Source organism: Neopsephotus bourkii, unplaced genomic scaffold (assembly GCF_033783945.1).
Source record: "Neopsephotus bourkii isolate Nb327-2 ecotype Australia unplaced genomic scaffold, CSIRO-AGI_Nbou_v1 NB_107, whole genome shotgun sequence".
NCBI classification, from domain to species: domain Eukaryota; kingdom Metazoa; phylum Chordata; class Aves; order Psittaciformes; family Psittacidae; genus Neopsephotus; species Neopsephotus bourkii.
This window is the reverse complement of record NW_026900624.1, coordinates 4553800-4567532: the sequence shown is the minus strand read 5'-3', so window position 1 is coordinate 4567532 and position 13733 is coordinate 4553800. Positions and strand designations below refer to the sequence as shown.

Below are 13733 nucleotides of genomic sequence, written 5' to 3'. Positions count from 1 at the left end.
GAGCTGATTCATAGAGCTAAACCAGTCATAAACTAACTACAAAAGCAGAATAAAGAAACACATAAACAAACCACATTCAAACAATTCTCACCCATTTCTAGTTCCCTGATCTGGCTCACTGTGGGATCCTGAGAGCCATTAAAAGAGTGAGTTTGCAATGACAGTGGCTGGGAAGACAAGAATCACAGTAACTGTGAGCATGTTGTGTTACCTGCCATAGAAATGTACACTGTGTTGCACTAACCTGAGACAGATCCACCAGTTTCAGTGGATCCATGCTAATGATCTCCCATTTCACTTTTACTGCTACTGAACCTATTTCTTTTGGACAATAAGTGTAATAGCGAGTTGGGCAGAAGAAAGGAGAGGATAGTCTACAGAGTATTCTACTCTTAAGGTTTGTCTATATGTCAAAAAAGCAGGTAATTTAAGGTCTGGAATGAAGTGAAGAACCACCTTGATCCCTTGGAGCAAACAGCATGATGGATTTCTGGTCTGCTTCAAAGCATGAACAGGTTAGCTCAAACAGCAGAATAATCTACTTGGGAGTTCATTCTCTGTCTTGGCCTCAAGTCAAGAACAGTCATAAAAGTTACTCTAAGCAGCAGACCCAGGGCAGCAGCCAGAGGTAGAGGGACTGTGTCAAGCAGCTGAACTCAGTAACCTTTTGTATGAGCACAGCTGGAAAAAAACACTTTGTCAATAGCCTTTAGACTACTGTTCTTCTGCTTTGTGTATTTAGGTTAAAGCTTCTTATGGCACTGATTAGTTGTACTTACAAAGCCCTCACACCAACAGCACCATATAATGTAACACAAAAACGTTAGAAGACAAACAGCAGGGGAAGTTGGCACATCTGTACCTGAAATATAGCTAGAGAACACGAGGCTCTGGAACTGACGTATTCTAGAAGCAAACACAAAATTTGCCAAGTTTTGGGGTTTTGTTTTTGTTTTTTCTTTCTTTTTTTTTAAAGATAAAAGGTTCTCTTCCATCTAGAATAACTACAAACATGCCAGATTTAAAAAAGCCAAAAATAAATTAGTAACAGCATGAAGAAAAATAGCAACTCACAACAGAAGTGTTCAGACAGATCATTTTCCTTACTCCTTCCCACCTTCTCAGTTGCATTGAAAGATATATCAGTGTGGACTCAGAAGCATGCCATTTGAAGCTTAACTGTCTGACCCTTATAGATGTGCAACATGAAGACACGGTCTATAGTGCAAGGTTTTGAAATCAACCCATTCTTAAATATTTACAACTGTCTAGCGATAAAGACCAAATACACAAACCCATGCAATATTATTCTCTCAACAGCTGCCACATATTCCAATCCATCATTTCTAGTTTTTAAGATTAAGATTCTAGTTTTTAAGATCTTCAGTTACACTAATTATAAACCAAAACACAGACTCAGAAGGACAAAACACTTAACTCATCAGTGTTTAACAATCTTCAGAAGATATTTTCTACATGCAGTATTTCCAGCGAACTCACTAGAAGCTACACCTTTCCCTGTACTTCCTGTAACTTGTCATTTGACTTCATTCAGACAGCCTGTCAAAAGGCTTTTCCTCAAACACATAGAAAAAACCTCTTTTGCTATCTACTACCTAAAAAGTTTGTATTACTAGCAAAAGTGAATGATCCTACCCTGTTGTCACTTTAGATATATGTTTTCTGTGATTTAAAAGGCTCGTTTTCATGTGCAACTAATGCAGAACTTATTTCTTTCAAAAAATACTTCCCACTCCTGTTGACTCTATTCTCTTATTTATTTAGCCCATATGGGTATGAAGGGGGGCTATAGGGATGCTGGGGATGGACTCTTCATTAGGGACTGTAGTGATAGGACAAGGGGTAATGGGTTAAAACTTAAACAGGGGAAGTTTAGATTGGATATAAGGAGGAAATTCTTTCCTGTTAGGGTGGTGAGGCACTGGAATGGGTTGCCCAGGGAGGTTGTGAATGCTCCATCCCTGACAGTGTTCAAGGCCAGGTCTTGGGTGATATGGTTTAGAGCGAGGTGTCCCTACCCATGGCAGGGGGGTTGGAATTTGATGATTTCAAGGTCCCTTCCAGCCCTAACTATTCTATTCTATTCTATGAATATGTCTCCTTTTCTATTATTCCCCATTCTTTCTTTCTCTCCAGTTCTTCTCCTTACACACATCTCCCTTTACTAGTATTTTCACAATGATAGTTGACCCTAACACCACACAACTTTTGAAACTGGACACACTGTTTGAAACTTCAGGTCCAGAAAGTGATAAGCCTGAATATTTTTCCATTGTAGCACAATGTAACCACGTTTTGAGTAAAAGCACAAGGATCACAGCTCTGTCCACGAACATCCAAACACAGCACTGCATTTCAAGTTAACAATTTAAACCCAAATCAGAACATATTCTGCAGAATTCTGAATTTAAGGAAGCCCATTTTACTGCCAGTGGAGAAACTAAAAGACATGATTATGTACTTGTGTTTAATTATTTCACCTTCATCATGTCCCAAAGCAGCTGATCAACTTGATGCCCATCCCACTCCACCTGTCCAACAAAGTAATGCTATTTTCTACTAATAGGTAGACTTCTCCAGCTGTGTTTTGATGTATAACAATTGACTGTTAAAGGGAGAGACCTTTCAAGGAGGAAGTCACACTTGTAGATTCACTTTGCCAACATAAACAGAAAAAACAGGTGATTATAGCTAAATAAGAATCATGTTTGACTGTACTGAAAAGCAGTAACACCAGTTGGGACAAATATTAAGCACTTAGTAGAAATGCCTTACTTTGGTGGGTATAATAAGAATAATCCTGTCAGCATACTCTGTAATTTAGTTAAGCAAAGATATTTAAAAGTATGCTACCACTGGATATCTACTCCAATATCAGGCAGGTTCCAGGTCAGGGAAAGCATAATATTAACTGATTTTCTTTTTTTTTCTTAGGACCTTTAACATCTGTCATATGCTTAAAGTTTTCCTTTTGTTTTTTTTTTAAGCCAAAATTGAACTGAAGACCATGCACATCAATACCGAGGTAGGACTATTTGCTGAGCATGTATATACCAAAAACCCTAAATGCTCAACACCCCTCCCAAGACAATCTGTAAGATAAATTCTTGGCTTCGAAATGTTCGAAGATCTAAATAATCAACACTGTCTTATTTTCATTTTCAATTATTCACCAAGCCATGAAAAACATTCTTCTGCCAATGTAGATGGACTCAAGCTTCAAGGAAAAGGGGAAAGGAAAGAAAAAAGAGGAAAAACCACCATTGAAGGACTTGGCAGCCTTTAAAAATTCCCCAAACAAACACAGCTTCTCTCTCAGCTAGCATTTGCTAACAGGGTCACTGTATTCAGCATTTTTTGTGTGCCTGCCACTAAGCAGTATGTACGAAGAGATAGTCCCAAAGCTTCCTGAAAGGCCAAGACCTGAACCTTTAACCTGAATTAGTCCCTCCTTCCCCACCCACCCATCTCCCCTATTGCATTACCTCCTTATTGTTGACTGAAACAGTAGACAAAGTCAATGACTAAGAAGCACATTCTGCCTATTTTAATGCAAAATCTTGAAAATCCTCACCACAGCTCAATTAGAAAGATTAGATGATCATTGACTGAACCCTCTCAAAATCCTGTAACTTAAAGAAAAAGACCTAGTGTTAAACAGCAGCTGTATTTTCACTTAGCTATGCAGACATTTCATAGCCACTTTGCCATACTGGCGTATGTCTGGGCATTTGAATAAAAATAGCTAATGTGCTTGCTTGTTACGCCATTAAATAAAGTGCACAAACGAATTGCCAGTACTGTTTTTGCCCATGAAAGGCAATGGTCATTAATAGCTTGTAGTTGCAGAAGGCTGTTGGAGGAACAGCATGCCTGAGCTTCCTCCACAGCTTTCTATAGGTTTAACCACACATGAGGCAGAAGGGAAAAGACACTACACATTTCCTCGTTCCAGAACAGGTCACACCTGCAGGAGAGGTGGCAAGTCATGCAAGCCTCAGTTATAGGAAAAGATTAGAGCCTTGTAAATTTAAGACAGCAGAAAGATCATAGAATCAGAGAATGGTTTGGGTTGGAAGGCACCTTAAAGATCATCCAGTTATAAACCTCCTGCCAGGGACAGGGAAGATGTGGCTCTCTTCATGGAAAGAGTATCTTGGGAAACTGCAATGACAGTACTAGTATTCTGATACTTTCTTTTGCTGTTCTGACTAGTATCTTGGAAATCTGGACTTGTATTACTATTATTTTTCATACATTTTATGCTTGAAGGAGTTAACTTTCTTTCAGTAATATTTTGAGATTAAATAGGTGGCAAACAGGCTACTCATACAATCGTGCCTGGGCTGGATGAATAGATTTTTCAGGCATCTTCAAATAGGTCCACTTGGAAATCACAGCAGACTGGTGAAGTGAGCCACACTGAGCAAACAGGCTTTGTCAGCTGGATGGTATCCAGCAATCAGAATGAATGACTGAGAAGCTGACAGCATGTGCACAACCCGTCAGCCATGAGAAGGCAGGTATTTTCAACAGCTGGACAAGAGACCTCACTCTACTGACCAGGAAAAACAGATCATATACATATTCAGATGGTAAGTTACATGCAAGAAAAAGCAAACCAAAATGAGAAAGGGAGACAATAACAGGAAACAAACAAGGAAGCAAAGGAAAGTACAAATACAAGCAGCTTTATTATTTTGCCTAGATATGCCCTAAATAAGTCTCCAGCTAGCTAGGAGAACATGAAGATTACCAGCTCTCATAAGGACAGTGCCTGTTTCCCTTCAGCTGCCATGTCTTCCCAAGATGATAGAATCATAGAAGTCTGGGCTAGAAGGGACCTCCGAAGGTCATTTTCTCCAACACCCCTGCAATGAGCTAGATCAGGAATATGAACCTATAGACCAGCCAGTGTGGATTGCCTCTCTTCAGTAAGGCCTCAGAGCACTCACTGTAAAGCTTAAGAGCTTTTAGGAATTTGAAATAACATGGGAGTACCTTGGGAGAAGAGGGAAAAAGCTACTGGGTCCTTTTGCTATGAGAAGAAACTTGCCACCAATGCAGAATTTCAAACAGACTATGGGAAGAGAGATTTTCACAGCCTATCCTCAATTTGGAGCACGCCCGCCTTGCACACAGGGTCCTGGGACAGGCAGAGGGAGCCCTACTAAAGTGGTGACACAATTTGCCTCCTGCTAATCTGCATTCAATCTAGTCTATTCTTTCAGACTTACCTGGACCTAACAGCATGTCAACCCAACACACTAAGACTACTGTACTTTTTTTTTTTGCTGGAATATTCTTTGTCCTTGCATAAGAACTGGCAAAGCTTTATGCATCTTTGTTGAAACCAAGTTGAAGTTTATTCTGTTTGCTGCCCAAGTGTTCCTATTAAGAGGCCTCTACCTGAATTGTGTTATTTTAGAAAGGCACCCCTGCATATGACAGAGTTAGAAGACAGACATGTAATACAAGGTTTCCTCCCATCCAGTTCTTTTCCCTCACAGTTTTCTAGAGTTCAGACTCCATGTGAGGGACAGCAGAGCTGGAAAGCAAGAGAAAACACTGCGAAGGTATGCAATCCAAACACGTAAGCAGGTTCCCACCTGTAACACAATACTTGTGGGAACTGTATAGATGATATGTGCTATACTTATTCCAGATAGCATTAATACAATGAGTTGAAAGTAATCTCATGCCTGTTCTTTAGGCAAACATTCTTGGTGCTTACAACGCACCTTTGAAACTAAGGCTTGTTTCAGCAGCAGGACAGCATGCTGACAGAAGCCCTTTAAAAGAGCATGTATTTGGAAGTTGGTGTTTAGAAGATGGATGGCTTCCATGCTGAAGGGACTGTATAAACTTAACGAAAAATGTACTGTCAAGAAAGTTACACCCCTGCAAGTGCCATCTTGCAGGTAGAAACCGAAGTCCTGACACTGGAGTTGAGACTTCGAAGTCTGGGGTGAATGATTCTTTACACCTGGCAAGTGAGAAACAAGAACAGCACTCAGGCTATTAGAAGTGTGGTGTTTATATCCCTGATATTATGAATTACGCAGCCTTTAAGCTTTACTAGGGGTGCAGTAGGAGCAAAACAGTACCAAATCAATTTTATCCATAATAGTGTGGGGGAAGGGAGAGCTGCTTTCCTATTTTGAGAGCAACATCTATGCTACACATGCAGAGCCAAAGCCTTCTAATCCAGCAGGCTGAATACATACTAGTTATTCAAACTCAAGAACGTGTGCATAAAAGGAATTTCATACAATTAGTCTCTGTTGTCCTCCTTGTTTTATACTCTCTGTAAAGTTCTCATTCCAATGCTTCTACATTATGCACTCAGACCCATCTTTTTGCCTCCCACAATGCCTTCACTAATGTAGAAAACATTAGACAAGTGGGCAAGGATGTCTAAAAAGATCGCACTTGTACAAGCCACTGATCTACCATTTAGTCAATAAACACGCAGAATCTGTAGATTATTATAGTAAAGCAAAATCAAGTGTAGCATAAAGAAAATGGGCAACGCTGTTTCAGTCTTGATGTTAGAAACTGTGTGTCAGAGTTTTCTGCCAAACTAATGCAATGGAACACAGTTATGATTTTATGAAGAAAAAAATATTTTAGCAGACTATCACCCTGAATAGCATGTAAAAAGGTCTTATGGAGGAAAATAATTACATCTATCCTCAACTAATAAAAGCCTCTGCACATCTCCATTTCTGCATCTCTATTTGTTAAACAGCTGACAGAAGTTTGACACCAAACTAGACTGCAGATGCACCTGAGGAGGCCTGTGCAAGGAGCTGATCCTAGTTCATGAGAAACAGGATAAAAACTTGGAATTAATTTTGCTATGTGTAGCAAGAATTCACTAAAGAGAAGCTGTACAAGTTACCAGTGACATATGGCTCGTATTGTGACCAAGAAAAAACAGAGATAACTGACTTCCTCTCAAAGAAGGACCTTGTTTCAGCAGTTCCTTTCATATATTCACACAGCACAGATGCTACAGCTTCAGACAGTGCAAGCACGGAAAAACAGCAGCATAGGTGCTTGGGAAGGTCTGTGGCAGAAGAGATCACTCTGCATCCCCACAGCCCCACAGGAAACCTCCAGTCACTGATGCAATACTCTCTTCTACCCTGCCCAATTATTAATTTTGGGGTCTTCTTCAGCTGCCAGAGCATCTCGTAGGGACACAACATGGAAAGCTGCCAGCCTTCCCAGAGCCAACTCCGACTAGGTCAGTCTTGGCTCAGCAGCAAACCACATAGCGCAGCAAAAGGAAACACAAGGCCTTGAACTCATGCCCATCTTCCCTCTCACCCTCTATACACACACCCTAGACACCGATTTTCTTTGATTGCTGAGAAATAGTAATTCGCTGGTGGCCAGCATCATCTCCACTGGAGATTGTGACAGCTGCCAACAGGCCCTATCCGTAAGCAGACAGAGAACTGCTCAGATTAAAACTATGGAAACACAGAAGTTAAGATGCCGTATTTTACCATTACATGTGTATTTCTGGCTTCCTTCAGGCATTATGGGAAGTTACACAGTAACTATAATGGAGATTTCCTATTTGGAGCTGTTAAGCTAATACCAGTCTAAAGATCAGGTCTGGTGAAGCAGAGAAGTGGCAATATGAACTTCCCCGTTGCCATAGCTGTATGTAGCAACACTGTAGTAGTACAGGGCATCTCAGCTTCTAGCCGCAGGCTCTACTCCAGAGCCAGTTTCATCTCAATTAGCTTTGGTATCAAGGTGGTACTACTATTAAACTAGTGATAAAGAAAATACTGAGGACAGGGTCTCCCAAATAACGACAAGGAAGTAGCCTGAAGTTACAGTGCTCACCTTCACGCAAATGACTCTTGGTCTTCAATTAATTAATGACTTTAGTCCAGACAGCCTGATACACATCCCCTGCCTATCCATCACCTATGGCTTTTGATTCATGCAGAAAGTAGAGGCCACAGAGGTGATCAACAGTGCTAAAGAATGACCCTTTGTTTATGAAGGGGGACACCAAATAAGTCAGAGAAACCTTACCAATACTAATATGATAAATAGTTACTGAGATTTAAAATATTCTACAGAAACCTTCCATATCATTACAAGAAATCTGGAAGCAATCCTTAAGGAACTGTAGGCAAAGTAAACACACCATTCAAAGCATCAGGGACACAGCTACGTCTCTTATCACTCAGAAAGACAGCTTCTTGACAATTCTTCTTAAATAATCACGGATGTACCATTACACAACCATGCATAAAATATTACAAAACTGCAAGAAATGTTTAATCACTTGATCCACATATCAGTAGGGACACAGTCACAGGATTCGCAGGCCAAACCCATGTTTCTTCCTAGGAGTGAAACAAAAAGAAAGGGATGTGCCAATCCTTCCACACCTCATCCTTCAACAGTAACTACTCCAAGCCATACGGCTGTTAAGGATTGTCAGCACTTGAAGAATATCTATGATGCTTTCCTGACTCCTCTTACAGGAAAGGAAAATCCAACAGATGTACTATAAAGTGAAAACTATCACCCTGCCTACTTTTTCCTGAGTGAGAAAATGCTGTAACTGTGTTTACTTCTTAGAAAATCTGCATTTTGAAAACAGTGAATATTCCTGAACAGGCCTGGGATTAAGGCATCAAACTTTGAGAAGACAGGTGACTGAATAAGGCTCTCAACCCCACATGCAGATCTAATGCACAATGCCTTGGAGCAGACCTCACTTGAAGACCAATGCTAACCTGTCTATTTGGCATTTCTTACAGGGGCCTAGAAGAGAGCCTGAATTTGCCCTTCGGGGGATTTTTACACGAATCGTTTATCTTAAAGGCAGAAAAGTGGCTGACCTGTCCCATCATCCAGTCTCCAGTAACTCCATACGACTTCACTCTCCCAGTCTCCAGCTGCTGGCTGTGAAAGCAAAGGAAGCACAGGGCTCCCAGGGTAGTCATTTTGCTAAGGAAGGTGCACAGGCACATGGCAGATAGAACCAGAACTCGTCCCACGGGCTGAGGGCTGGCACGACCCCAGAGGAGCTGGGGCTGGCTTGGGAGACGGAGTTCCTAGCGAAATCCATTTAACACATTCCTGCACAGCTTCTGCTGATACTGTTCCTATGGCCAGTTGAAGCTATTCTAGTTAAAAAGGAAACGGCCTTGCCAGGCTAGTTGCCTTCGCTGAAATAAGAGCATGTGTTTTACAGAAACAAAGATAAATTGAGCTCACTTTCTTCTACAGCAGTTTTTCTGGTGTGATTTTGTTTCCTTGTATCTGCTTAGATAGCTAACAGGACCAGAGCTACTGGAACAGGAATGTATTTATGTATCTTTATTCAACATGCTGAGGTTTTTAATGCTTGGTTGGGCTTTCTGGACCTTTGCACATGTATTAAAACATACAAGCATTTTACAGCTAGCACCTCCAATTAGCACAGGAACTGACACCTTCTCTGCTGCTTTTCCTTATGTGTTCATTTAAAAAAAACTTTGAAATTGTGCATTAAGGTATACTGAAGCACTATTGTATTAAACAAGCATGAAGATCAGAATTTATCATACCTCAAGCACTTTTATAGATTCCTTCCTAAAAAAATTAATAAGCATACTCAGTAAATGCAGGATTTACCTTTGAGTATCAGTATTCTTTGTACGTTTTCTCATTAGAAATTAAAGCTAAAAATACATGTACACCCCCCCGTTGCATACTTGATCCACATTCAGATAGAAACCCCCAGACAACCAACATAAACAACTGTGATGAATGCTTCAATCTCCAACGGGCAGTGGGATGAACACCATAAAAAGAAATTAAGACTTACTATTTTTCCACCTCCCCTCAAAACACAAAAGTCTAAACCAAGTCCTGTTTGGTCAGTTGTGACTTTGTAAACGCTGTATCTACCAAACCACATGCTGCCAGGAATAGCATAAATCTCAAAGCAAGGATTACAAAATCATTTGGGGGTTTTGGGTTTTTTTCTTTTAAGAACTTCAACACACATCCTTACAAGGAGAAACAGTCCAATCTGCTTTTAGCTTTCAAAACTAGCATAGATCTATTTATTCTGCTGGGTATACACCAAATGTTTGAACAAAAAAAAGTTAGTCATAGGTCAGACAATACAGCTCCCTATGACTACACCCTTGACTTGAAGGAAAACCAGAATATCGATTTTCTGTTTCAACCAGCTGAAATGACAATAACAGAAAGCAAATTCTCCTGGCTTTTGTGTTCTAAAAGAACACCTTCCCAACTGACATCTAATCAAATTGGTTTTGGCCACTGAAAACCCTGCCATTGGTCAGGCTTTGCAATAGGCGCATCCCATACACCTTGTTCAGGACGCACTGATGCACACTCAACTTCTCATCTCTGCAGCTTCGGGGGGGGGGGGGGAATGAAGTCAGGAGCGGGTTATCTGTCAGGCCGCGTCCTGGCACCAGCCACCGAGTTCCGAGTTTACGTGAGCGCAGCACCAGGTTAACAATTTGCAATTTGCTTCACTCCTGGACTCCCCGGCAGCCCTCCATTTTGTCAACTGCCTCAATTTAAACGTTTTCCAAGTTAAAACGGCACAACTTCCAACATTTCTTGGGGAGCCCTTCGGGGCTTTAAAGCATCTTCGCCCATTTTAAGCAGTGGAAAGCCTATTCGGAGCCAGCGCTGTTTACTAAGTTTAGAAAGGCAGGAGCGCACCCACGGCTTATCAGGAGCCTCCCCAAACATCCCGGTTTCGGAGCGCGCTGGAGAAAGCAGTGGGCTCCTGCTCATCCCTTCCCGCGGCGAGCTGCTTCCCTTCCACCCACAAAACGCGCCCAGCTTTCTCACCCCTTCCCCTGCCTCTACGAAGAGAGGCAGGTGGCTATCGGGAGGTGGCAAGGGAACGGAGGAGGAGGCAGGAGCCTCTGCGGGCAGCAGCAGGGTGCCGGCCGCCCCGCAGCAGGTAGGGGGAGCGTGGAGCGGGCGGCCCGCCGGTGCCGGCACCGTCCCCGTCCCGTACCCCCCTCCCTGTCACCCCGGTGCCTTACCACCTGCGGAGGCGGCAGGAGCCCGCCCGGGCCGGGGCTGCGACCTGTCCGGTGCGGGCGCTCTCCTCCGGAGGTGAGGGGCCGGCGGGGAAGGGCATGCGGGAGGAGGGAGGGAGGGACACATGGAGGGAGGGCTGGCTCCTGCCGACCGCCTCTCCCTCACCTCCCTCCTCCTCCTCTCCGCCCGGCCCGGCCCGGCCCGGCTCTGCCCCCCCCCGCGCCCCTCGCCCCCTTCCCGGGTTGCCTTCCACGGGGCGGCCCGGGGCGAAGGGTCCCTGCGCTCTTCCCGGCACTTACTGTTTCACCCCCTGTCTGCCTGTCCATCCCCTCGGCGGGGATAAAAGTTGTTGCCACCAGCCTCGCCGCTGCCGCCTGAAACAACTTTGTCTCCTTCCAGCCGCTGGGGAAGCTCCTTTTTCCTTCTTCTTCAATTAAAATAATAAGAAAGAACGGCAATTAAAAAAAATAATAAAAGGAACATCAAAACTATATTCGTCCCTTTTTTTTAAGAGCGAAGCCTGAAGGTGGGAGGGGAGAGCAGAAGAAAAAGGAAACATTTGGAGCTTTTTTCCCCCCTCTCCTTCTTCTTTCCCCCTCCCCCCCAAGATGGCTTGAGAAAATTAAAAGGGGACAGTGATGGGACACACGCACACACTGAAAAGATCGGGAGGGGGGAGAAATTAGTGGGGTTTGGGGTGGTTTTGTGTGTTTGGTTTTGGGGCTTTTTTAAAGCCTTCTGTTTCCCCGGAGGGCTCAAACGTTTAGAAACAAACGGGCAGAGCAGGCAGGCACAAGGAGGGGAGCGAACGAGAGAAAAGAGTTTTGCTGGTCAGTAAACTTCAAGCTGCAGGGATGAGGTCATTGGTGTAAAAATAAAGCGATGGCGTCATTTGAAACCAATCCCAGTGAATGAACTCAGCCGGGGGGTGAAGGTGGGGGGAGAGGGTGAAGGAGAAAGAGGAGGAGCGAGGATCCCTGCGGGGACACCGAGGCAGCAGCAGCCGTCGCGCAGCCCCGGCAGCGAGAGGCGGTGGCTGGGGGGGGTGGGGGTCGCACACCGCACCACGCTGTCACCGGCGGGAGACACACGGCCGCAGCCCCCCGACCCCCCGGTGCAGCCGTCGGCACGGCCCCTGGGAGGAGCCGGGGCCGCGGAGCGATTCAACCGAGCCGCCCTCGCGTTCCTTCGCCGGTTTTCGCCCGGCCGGGAGGCAGGCTCCGCCTGCCTTGCCCTCAGTGCCCGGCCGCGGCCCTCGCCTCTCCCGTGCTCTGGCCGCAGGGGCCGCCTCGTTTTAGCGGCCCCGTCCCGCGGAGACGCGGCCTGCGTTCGTGCGCGGGCCCAGCAGGGTTGTTCTCGGTGCTACAGGCGAGCGCTCCAGGTGGCTCCATAAATGCTGGTCCTGTCTTTCAAAGTAGTGCTGTGGTTACCTGGTGCAGACCCATTGCAGTTCTAGGGTGTCAGGTCCTCCTGTGGCGGTGGTGGTGTGGGCAGAGGCCTGGGGGCTACATTGCACACTGGGGGTCTTCATGCTTTCGTAGAATCACACACTGGTTGGGTTAGAAGGAACCTTAGAGACCATCTAGACCAAACCCCTGCCACAGGCAGGGACACTTTCCACTAAACCAGGTTGCTCCAAGCCCTGTCCAGCCTGGCCTTGAACACTGCCAGGGATGGGTCAGCCACAGATTGTCTGGGAAACCCTAATGTCTGATCTAAATATCCCCTCTGCCAGTTTAAATCCATTCCCCCTTGTCCTGTTACCACATGCCATTGTAAAAAGTCCCCCTCCAGATTTCTTGCGGGGTCCCTTTAGGTGCAGGAAGGCTGCTATGCTATAAGGCCTTTAACCTTGTTAAAGAAAATAAATCTGAAACTAATAACTTGAGCAAAGTGCAAGTTCAGTCTAAACAGATAGACAGGAACGTAATTATTTTTATCTAACACCTATCTCTTCTTGCTAGTACCAATGTTAACTAGCGAGGTGCATCCTTCAGGGGTTTGGTGGGTCCTGCCTTCCTTACACATCCCTCTTCCAGGTGCACCAGAATATTCTGCAGTCTTCTTTCTTCCACAGAGACATCACTCTCACTACAGGGAGCCTGCCAGTGCTGCTGAGTATGCAGGATGCCTTACATGGCTGAATTCAAACTCCAGCCAGTCAGCTCTGCTGGCTTCTGAATCCCCGTAACACAAACCCTTGGAAGACAGCATGCAAAAGAGGATTAATTGCATGGCTCCTTACACTCATGGTGGCTGTCTCTTAAAACTAAGTGCTTTGGGAAAGGCACACAGCTATCACCCACAGTAAAATGGTTTGTGTGATTGGTATGTCAGAAAGCAGGCAACTCTGAATAAATTTTACAGTGCTGGGCTCTGTTCTGGCAAAATTGACCAAGAACCACCTTGATTAAGGTTCTGGTGCTAAGGAGTTGTGAGTTGTCTCCCATGAGGAAGCCTTGTTGGCACTTCAGAACAGTCACCTCCTTTGCAAGGGAGTGCAGAATGTGCAGGGGAGAGAGAATTCCTAAGAGAAGCCCAGTCTCCCTAAGGCAATGATGAAAGAAAGACCAAAAGCAATGAAGAAACTGTGGTAATGCAACTCATGCTGGTATATTCACTATTTTGCATATGTCTGCCTTGTATAAGGTAAA

The 13733-nt window shown here is 44.4% G+C and overlaps 1 protein-coding gene across 11 annotated transcripts in view; it reads right to left on the bottom strand.

The window, feature by feature from the left end:
* The window catches only part of DUSP16 (dual specificity phosphatase 16), a 69856-nt gene extending 58327 nt beyond the window's left edge, over positions 1-11529 (bottom strand). For 2 of the 11 annotated variants that reach the window (XM_061358591.1, XM_061358605.1), the window contains exon 1: positions 11379-11529. The gene's annotated coding sequence lies outside the window, so the exon portion shown is untranslated. Of the gene's footprint in view, positions 1-11081; positions 11234-11378 lie in introns of those variants that run through there. The other 9 variants (XM_061358543.1, XM_061358580.1, XM_061358598.1 and 6 more) reach the window with 6 other exon arrangements.
* Positions 11530-13733: the final 2204 nt, after the last annotated feature.